This window comes from Phaenicophaeus curvirostris, chromosome 1, assembly GCF_032191515.1.
Source record: "Phaenicophaeus curvirostris isolate KB17595 chromosome 1, BPBGC_Pcur_1.0, whole genome shotgun sequence".
Lineage (NCBI taxonomy): Eukaryota > Metazoa > Chordata > Aves > Cuculiformes > Cuculidae > Phaenicophaeus > Phaenicophaeus curvirostris.
The window spans coordinates 178622488-178632394 of NC_091392.1; the positions used below are offsets into that span (position 1 = coordinate 178622488).

At 44.8% G+C, this 9907-nt stretch overlaps 1 long non-coding RNA gene across 2 annotated transcripts; it reads right to left on the minus strand.

Moving 5' to 3' along the window:
* Nucleotides 1-956: 956 nt before the first annotated feature.
* On the minus strand, nt 957-5818 carry LOC138716829 (uncharacterized). 2 transcript variants are annotated; one of them, XR_011336749.1, is made up of 4 exons: nt 5721-5818; nt 4996-5134; nt 1847-3596; nt 957-1568 (listed from the first exon to the last, which is right to left on the minus strand). It is a non-coding gene; the product is annotated as an uncharacterized lncRNA (long non-coding RNA). The 2 variants fall into 2 exon arrangements; XR_011336748.1 differs by having other exon boundaries at nt 957-3596.
* Nucleotides 5819-9907: the final 4089 nt, after the last annotated feature.

The window sequence follows — 9907 nt, forward strand, 5'->3', positions numbered from 1 at the left end:
GCACATGCCCCTGGGCTTATGACTTGATGGCCCCACAGAACTCTCCAGATGAGTTCTGGGGAAACAGTTCCCACACTCAGAGTTGCCTTCTTTACAGGGGCAACCCCACCAGCCGGCTTGACAAGGCATTTGGCTTCGTGTACCTGGTGAGGAGGATGCTTTCCTCTGATTCTTGGTCTGTTCTACCTCCCCTTACAACGGAGCAGTCAGTGAGGACATCCTGATGAGCAGGGTCCAAGCCACTGGAAAAGCATAGTCACAGAGAAATGGCAAGCTGGATATTTTGAAAGAAAGTTGTTAGGAGAAACTAAGACTCAACTGAGCTTCTTTTTGAAAAATGCCTAACTACCTCATTTCAATTCACAGGCAAAAAAATAAACGCTCATTGTGTTTCCCTGTTCACACTTCCCACATTAATCACAGTTCTGATTAGCTGCACTCATTGAAGCCAAGCTGATTAAGTCATCAACATGCAAATGACCTCACTGTACCTTCAAAATGTGCTTCAAGCTACTTCCACCTACGTCTTTGCTGTTTTCTCTAACCTGGAATGGACATGAGTGAACTCTGAGATCCAGAACTCAAGGACTTCCAAGAACTCCCGGTCTGCAGTTCTTCTAGAAAGCCTGGATGCATACTCTTCCCGATGACCTTAAAGAGGACAGTACAGCTTTCTGACGGTAGCTGTGCAGCTCTTTCCAGAGATTGCTCTATTTTTTCCCATGTCTTAAACTAGGTAATCTGAAACCTAAGTTTTATTTTGAAAACTCTGGCCTGGATACACAGGTGAAAAAACTGAGGAACAATGTCATGACACCTGCCTGTAAATAAAGAGAGCAAACATATGGGGCAGGGAAAAAGATAAAAACAGTCTGCCAAAGCTAACTAACAGAAGCCAGTTACATTTTCAAAAGTTTATTACTGATATTTCATAATAAAAATCTCACAATCTGAATTTCCTACTTCTCTTTACAGAACAACAGGCAAGTAAGGACTGTATAGAAGACAACAGGGCATAAATGCTACAAAACTTTGCTGACATTTAGAGGCAGAGATGCTTTCAAAGTTAAAACTAGGGTAAAGGTTGCATAGTTTGGAAAGATATTGCGATATATGATATATATTATTTATTTTCTTGTAAATGCAAAGAAGCATTTGTCTGTAGGATACACTGAAATCACATCTTTTGAGCTCTTTCCATAAGCAATAGAAGAAAAATTATATCAACAGCTTTCGAGACAATAATTCGGAGACTTGTTTATGTTAGAGAATGTTCTCATGTATCTTTACATAATCACGAAACAAAGAAGTTGTTTCTAAAATATACTATTCTTAGGTATGTCTTCAGTGATTCAACTTGAGACTTCTGCTTAAGAGCAGACAGTGGGGATGCATTTTTCCTTGTTATTTAACATGATGACCATGTGAAACTACTATAAGAAAAAAAAGAAAAAAAAAGAGGCAGTAACTCGGGTTTTTTCAGATTTTTTTTTCAGTCCATTGCACTCTAACCCAGCACACTGGTTCTCTTTTATTGGTACACACAAGAAAACGAAACTTTTTCTGCCCTGAAAGACACAATCCAACATATTAACAAGCACTTTTAAAAAGTTAACAAAACTGCTTTCATTTCAAGGTTAAGCAACATAACAGCACGGTGACAGGAACTATAATGATGAAAGAATTCCACTTTGCTAAGAAATACAGCTATTTCTTCTCACAGGAACAAAAACATTTTGTAAAATACTCAGGTCTCTGAAACAAATGTTTTCTTACTGCAGTTTTATAGTGCTTTGTCTTTAGGGAAATCAATTCCAGAATGATGCTGACCTACTTTTCCAAAAACTTTCGGACTCACGAATTTAAGTGTGATGTGAAAAGCATGTGCTGCCACTCTGCTGTCCCAAATACTTCAACACTAGAGTTTTAACCATGATTTTTCATCCTGTGCTACTGAAGTTTAAACAGACTGAGAAGAAAGGACTGTGGATATGTTGATTGAAGGGACCTCCAGAATCAATCTACCCAAATCTCATGCTCAGTGAGTTACATTAAAATGCAACGCTACGAGGAAAGAAAATTTTCTGACGTAAAAGCATATATGCTTACCTAGCTCATATGAATGACTGTTCCCAGCTAAAACAGCCCCCTTTCTGCAGGGTAAGGGCTTGCAAGAGCAAAATGAAATGTCTTGACCTTCTTCTGAGATATTCTTTAAAGAAAAAACCCTACAAAACAAATTCAGTGACTTCCTGAAACAGTATTAGTCAAGGGTGTATATTCACAATCTACTTAATAAAGGTCAACTAGTTCTAAAGTATCACAAGAGGAAAGGAAAAATATTGAAGGTTCCATAATGAAAACAAACAAAGATAAATTTTGAACTAGGGAAATGTTAACTGGGTATATTTGTTAAATATTGATTCAGAATAAAACCCCAAAAAAGAAAGTATAAGGACGATCACAATAGAAACAGATTAAATATGACTAAAGCAGATTAAAAAATAAATAAGGTTTATTTAAAATGATTAAGTGTACTAGCAATCTTCCCATAAAAGAATGAAACCGAACTAGTTGTCTTCTCACAAGTGAGGAGGAAATGAATGCACTGTAAATACTAAGGGTCACCAAGTCGCTAAGTATGGCAGGAAGGAAAAGAGGAAGCCTCCAGACATGGGGAATATCCCCCTCCCTAACACTGGGCATCTGACTCAGGCTTCTAAGTCTGCAGCAGGACCAACTTCAGCGCTCCCAAGAGCTGGCTGGGCCAGGGGCTCTGCTCAGGCACTCTCCAGAGGGTCTCTGCCCAGAAGCAGCACAGAGAGAGCCTGAAAAAAGCAAAATACTGAGGGGAAAGAATCAGATGCTTTCTTTGCAGAGTCCACCATCAATTTAGAAATCCATCAGTCAAGTCCACCTTGTACTGCTATTACCAATTTGTGAATATTCCAGCTGTGTGCTCCCTTTGCAGCCAATACCAAAGGTCAGTAGGAGGACTAGCAGCATGGTCCTAGCTTCTTCTTGATGAAATCATTCCATTTTGGCAACCCACACTGTTACAACAGTACTTATTTCATTCAGCCCTCAAAACTGAAACATAGATTCTCTAATAACAAGGGACAGACTATAATTTCTGATGAAAAATTGTATTTTCATGAGAAAAAACTGCAGGTTGTCTGTAAAATCAATAAATATATAAACATATCAGTCTGGTTAGCAATCACACAGGTTACATGTGTGCTTCCAGATGAACAGAAGATATTTATCTCTGAGTTCCTCCTGATCTCCCAGCATGTGGCCCAAATACAACCCTGCCTATGGTTCCTACCTACTCCTTTCTCTGATTTTGCTTGGATGATCAGAAGGTATGAGTTGTCTCAGGACTTATTTTTTAACAAGAGCTACCTGAAGTGTGCATTGAGCATGGAAAAATCCAGGAATTGCAGGTCTGTGATACAGACGGTGATGGAATGAAAGACAAAGCATTAATGGTTAGGAAGCACTGTGTGATGTACTGGTGTGAGAAAGGGAGTTTCATCTGAATTTCATCTCCACCCAGCTGCTGTCACAGCCTCTGTCATTGCTGTGGGAGGGGTCTGGAACAGAAAATGGAAAAGGTTCTTTCCCCACCAGAGAAAACTCACACAAGCCTTTGAGTGAGGTAACAGTGCTAAAGGCACAGCTCTTATAACTCTTATGCTGAAACAAAAAAAGATAGGCTTTGATCTTGCAAACACAAAGGCCACCTTATTCCTCTCATCTGAAAGGAGAAAATGCTCAGTTCCACTGAAGCTGGGAAAAGTTTAGCCAGGAGCTCCCATAACAGCAAAATTCCATCCCACTAGCAGAATACAGAATGTGAAACTTCCTTAGAAGAGGAAGCCTAAATCACACTCTGCTATTTGACGAGTAGGGGTTTCAGTGTGGGGTCCACTTACTATCAAGCACTGGCCCATACAGACAGACTCTGCTGTAGAGCCAGGAGACAGCACTACCAGAGGATACCTGGTAGACGGGATCTGGCCAAGCCCATGTGCAGTATCGTCATCTGCTGTCCCTGTGCCATCCCAGCATTCCACTTGCCAAATCTTTGGCTTTGTCTCTATTCGTGAAACTCCTAATCCTGCTGAAGTCAGTGCTCCAGTGATGAAAATGTAACAATTTTGGCAAGGATTTGTTGGATTATACCTAATGCCCATCACAAAATTCCACATTTACCTCCAAGGGAAGACTACAACCCAATATTTTACTGTAAACAACATGAACACATGCAAAATATTTCAGTAGGAGGATTCTAGTACCCTTCAGGTATCCTTCTAGCCTTCCTCAAGGTGTCATCTTCAGCATACACACCTATACCTGACCCAGGTACTCAGGAGTGTGTGGGGTTCCCAGGTCTGGATGCTCGCCTCAGTTGTACCTTAACTCCAAACCCAAAGTCAAGCATGAACACCCCCATTCTGCCTCCCACAGAAAGGGGTACTGGGGTGGGAAATGGGGTGTCCTGCCAGCCCTGAGCACCACGCAGCGGGTGGCCACACCACAGTGGAAATGCAACCTCTGTTACTGTGCAGAGATGGAGACACCAGTGTCCAAATGATCTTACAGCCTCATGGGGGAGAGCTCACGATTTCGCATGGCGAGCATGTAGCATGTACTTCTTCATTGTGACTTTTTGCTTTGAATCTCACACTGCTAAGCACAAGAGCCAATGATAAAGTAAATCACTTGGGTACAGTATTGATTGTTGAATGATGATTACATAAAAAAAATGTAAATGCCTTGGTGTGTTACATAAATAATTCCCCTCTGGCAGCTGTTACGCACATTGTGGCCATACCTTTAATTTCATTTAGGCAGTATCTTTTGTAGGAAGACATCCAAATTTTTTCCTCAGCCTAGTCCACTCACTACACGCAACGGAATATGTGCAAAGGAAAAGCAGAAGCAGGAGAGGAAAATTGATTGCTGCCAGACTGGTAGGGAAACGTTAACCTTGCAGGCAGGGGACAAACAGCAGAGTCATCTGCAACATGCAAACCAGCTTCTTCACTTCCATAGTGAGTCAAGGGAAATGCCCTTCAGAAATTCTCAAAACTATTACTGCTATAAAGAAGTTGTCTTTAGTGGGACCCTGTGGACACAAAAAAGGAATTTAAAAAACAAATACTACGATTAAATGTACCAGCGAAGCAATTTTTGACGCGGAAAACGATGGTGGGTGGTCAGTGTTCACGTAACACGTATGCAGACTACTCATCAGTCCCTAAATGCAAGCTCACAAGATCATTTTCACCTAACAGAGACGCTAAAGCTGCCTCAGCTCCTGTGTCCCACCCCTCCCAGCCCTCAATTGCCCTTTTCCACATTTCTAAGCCAGTCGCAACAGACTTTACACCCAGCCAAGGTCTCCGCCACTTGATCAAAAGGGCTTTGCTTGAACCGGGACTGCAGCGCCGGGACTATTTCAGCGACTCATGACATCGCCGAGGTTAATTTGAAGAGGTTTGGCTGAGCTCGACCCCGTCTGCAGCCCGAAACGCCAGGTTAACGCCTGCTCTGCCACCCACCCGCGGGGCAGAGGGGCACGGGGGGACCCCCCGCAGCAGCCGAGCCCCGCGCGGCTCCGCGCCCGGACCCCGGCGCCCCCGCCGCCCGTCCCGCTTCAACTTAAGAGGCGATAAATTAGCTGTGAATTAGAATCGTGAGAGAATAGTTACCAGCGAGGCGCGGCGCTGCAACAGGCGATGCCGGCGCGACGCCGCAGACCCCGTCAGGGCTGTCACCGCGCCGGGCGGCACCGCCTGGACACGCCCACAGAGGGCAGGACACGCCCCCTTTGGCTGTGCCACGCCCACTGACGGAGGCCACGCCCCCGCTCTCAGGGTGGCTCTGACTGGTCACGCCTCCTCCCTGGAGGCCACGCCCCCTTCATAGAACCATAGAGTCAGAATCGCCAGGCTGGAAAAGACCCACTGGACCATCGAGTCCAACCATTCCTATCAAACACTCAACCATGCCCCTTAGCACCTCGTCCACCTGTGCCTTAAACACCTCCAGGGAAGGTGACTCAACCACCTCCCTGGGCAGCCTGTTCCAGTGCCCAATGACCCTTTCTGTGAAAAATTTTTTCCTAATGTTCAGCCTAAACCTCCCCCGGTGGAGCTTGAGGCCATTCCCTCTTGTCCTGTCCCCTGTCACTTGGGAGAAGAGGCCAGCACCCTCCTCTCTACAACCTCCTTTCAGGTAGTTGTAGAGAGCAATGAGGTCTCCCCTCAGCCTCCTCTTCTCCAGGCTCAACAACCCCAGCTCTCTCAGCCGTTCCTCATAAGGCCTGTTCTCCAGCCCCTTCACCAGCTTCATTGCTTTTCTCTGTTCACGCTCCAGAGCCTCAACATCCTTCTTGTGGTGAGGGGCCCAGAGCTGAACACAGTATTCGAGCAGCGGTCTCACCAGTTCCGAGTACAGAGGGAGAATAACCTCCCTGGACCTGCTGGTCACACCGTTTCTGATACAAGCCAAGATACCCTTGGCCTTCTTGGCCACCTGGGCACACTGCTGGCTCATGTTCAGTCGCTGTCAACCAACACCCCCAGGTCCCTCTCCTCCAGGCAGCTTTCTAGACAGACTTCCCCTAGTCTGTAGCACTGCACAGGGTTGTTGTGCCCCAAGTGCAGGACCCGGCATTTGGCCTTGTTAAACCTTCGCCTGTTCCACGGCCCAGTCTGATCCACGGCCCAGTGTGACCCGCAGCCACCCCTGCCCACTCCCATGACCCCGCCCCAATGAGCCACACCCACTGATCAGGAGGCCACGCCCCATTCAATCCCCATAGGCCACGCCCCATCGGGAGTCACCGCCCCTGCCCAGTCCAGGGGATCCTAGAGGAGTGTTGGTGCAGGGCTTAGGGAAAGGCTGTAGTGGTGGACTTGGCAGTGCTAAATTAACACTTGGACTTTGTAATATCTTCATCAATGATACAGACGGTGAGATTGAGTGCACCCTCAGCAAGGCTGCAGATGACACCAAGCTGGGTGGTGGAGTTGCCACACCAGAAGGACGGGATGCCATCCAGAGGGACCCGGACAGGCTGAAGAAGTGGGCCTGTGAGAACCTTATGTGGTTCAACATGGCCAAGTGCAAGGTCCTACACCTGGGTTGGGGCAATCCACAATTTCAGTACACGATGGGGTATGATGTGATTGAGAGCTGCCCTGCAGAGAAGGTCTCAGGGTTGCTGATTGAGAAGAAGCTTGACATCAGCCAGCAATGTGTGCTCACAGACCAGAAAGCCAACAATGTCCAGGGCTGCATCAAAAGAAGTGTGGCCAGCAGGGCGAGGGAGGTGATCCTGCCATTCAGCTCCTCTCTCACGAGACCTCACCTGGAGTACCGTGTCTAGTATAAGAAGGATATGGAGCTGTTGTAATGGGTCTAGAGGAGGGCTACAAAGATGATCAGAGGGCTGGAGCACCTCCCATAGGAAGACAGGCTGATAGTTGGACTTGTTCAGTCTAGAGAAGAGAAGGCTCCAAAGAGACCCTATAGTGAACTTCCAGCATCTGAAGGGGCTACAGGAAAGCTGGGGAGGGACTTTTTACAAAGGCTTGTGGTGATAGGACAAGGGGGGATAGGTATAAACTGGAGAGGAGCAGATTTAGACTAGATATAAGGAGGAATTTCTTCGCAATGGGGGTGGTGAGGCACTGGCACAGGTTGCCCAGGGAAGCTGTGTCGACCCCATCCCTGGAGGTGTTCAAGGCGAGGGTGGATGAGGCCTTGGGCAGCCTGGTCTAGTGGGATGTCCCTGCCCATGGCAGTGGGTGTGGAATTAGGTGATCTTTAAGGTCCCTTCCAAACAAAACCGTTCTATGATTCTGTGATTCTATGATTTTAAACATCTTTTGCAATCTAAATTATTCTACAATTCTGTGAATGGATGAACCATAATGAGAAATCCCAGTTGTGTGGACAGCATTCAGAGATGTGTCTCTGATGAGGTGGAGCTGCCCTGTCTGATACCAGAGGCAGGAACTAAGTCTGGTCTAGGTGTCAGACTGTGCTGTGCAAGGCACCTTTTAAACGAGGATGTAAGAATGATGATAAGAAAATTTCCGCTTGAAGGTGGAGAAGATTCAGGGTGAAGAACAAAACCAAGCACGGTGCTGTATATTAGTAGTATTGTGTAGTACACTGTACTGTTGCTATATTGCCCAAGAAAATTAATTTTTAAAAGGGTACATCTGTAAAGATTTTTGTTCTAAGCTGATACACCAAACAGATGCCTTTACCTGTTCAACATTAACCTGGTCTTGATACCATGCAGCTGAAAGTTTCTGATATTTAGCCATCCTTTGAGCAGAATGCAACTGTATCAAGGTTTCTTTTGATCCACATCTGAATTCACTTTGTGCCTCTCTCCCTCTTCATGACGTGTGTTGTAAATTATTTCCTCCCACTCCTTCTGCCCCGGCTTTTACTCTTCTCACATAGCAAGGTCTCTGCCTGGCAAGGTTCATCACTGACACCTCCTTCCTTTACTCCTGCGTCCTTCAGTCTTTGTATTCTCCCAAACTGTTCTGCCCCCAGGTAATTTGCAAAGTTTTCTTCTTAACCAGACCTGTGAACATTTCTCAGCATCCTTGATCAGTCAGCCAATTTCAATGCAGGTTACCTGGAAATCAGAGAAAACAAGAACATTTATCTATCTTTAGATGTGTGCCCTAACCAGATGTGCACTCTATGTCTCGATTTTTTATACAAGGAGGCTCAGAGGTTGCCCAGAAATGTTGAGGGGTCTCCATCCTTGGGTAAAGCTCCGAGTAATCAGCTCAGACCTCACAGTCAACCCTATTGTGAGCAGGAAGTTGGACTAGAGACCTTCTGAGGTATCTTCTAACCTGAATTATTATGCTATGCCCCTGAATTATTATGCTATGCCATGATCTATATGGCAGGTGCCAGAAAACTTTGTCCTGAATAGTAGAAGACTGGAATGATAAGATGCAGTGTATTCAAGGAAGCCCAGGCATAGCTATGGAGTGTTTTGTTCCTGTTCTTGAAACTCATCTTCTTTGGCTTTCTAAGAAGTCCTGCATTGAGGGTGGGGTTTGTTTTGTTCTTGGGTTGTTGTTTTGGGTTTTTTTTCTTAGCATTATTAATATATTCTGTCTTCCTGTGCCTCTATTTTTTTTTTGCAAGGATGCTGTCCCCAGCCTCTGGTTATCATGAACAATTCCAGATTTCAGTTATTTTTGTGTGGTGGTGGCTCATCTTGTTGTGATGTTTGACCATTTATTCAAACTCAGCACAGTTATAATTGAACTCCAGGCTTAATTTTCAATCTTCCCCTGCTTCTTCCTTTCTCTACCCCCTTGTTTAACTGTCATTTAAGGCCACTAGCTAAGTGTCAAATATGAACTCAGTCCTACTTATACACTTCAGGATTGTGTTCATTCTTTACATCACGGTACTTTTTTTCTTTTCATCACAGTTTTATCTTATGCTGCACTTCATTTAAATTAACCCTGTCCACATGTAAAATTACACTGAAATTTCAAGTTTATCTACTTGTCAATTAAATTATTGAAATATTTTTTTCCCTTAGAGATGTCCTTGCCTCTAGCTGTATGTGACAATTTTCTTAATCTTCGTAAATCTTCCTATGATCCATTAGTTTCCTGATGGCACATTCAGTTTCTCTTCAAGGTGACCTTCATCAGTGCCTTCTCTTCTGTGTTTTCCTCCTGATTTCCAGAAGGTCCTAAAAGATGCTAAAGAAAAGACCAAGTCTTTATACTGTGTAATGTTTGACATGGTTTTAGCTCTACACCAAAAAGCCCACCTCAAACTCTGCAATTTAGGATGTAGATAATCTTGGAAATTACTGCGAATCAGAGCTTTGCTA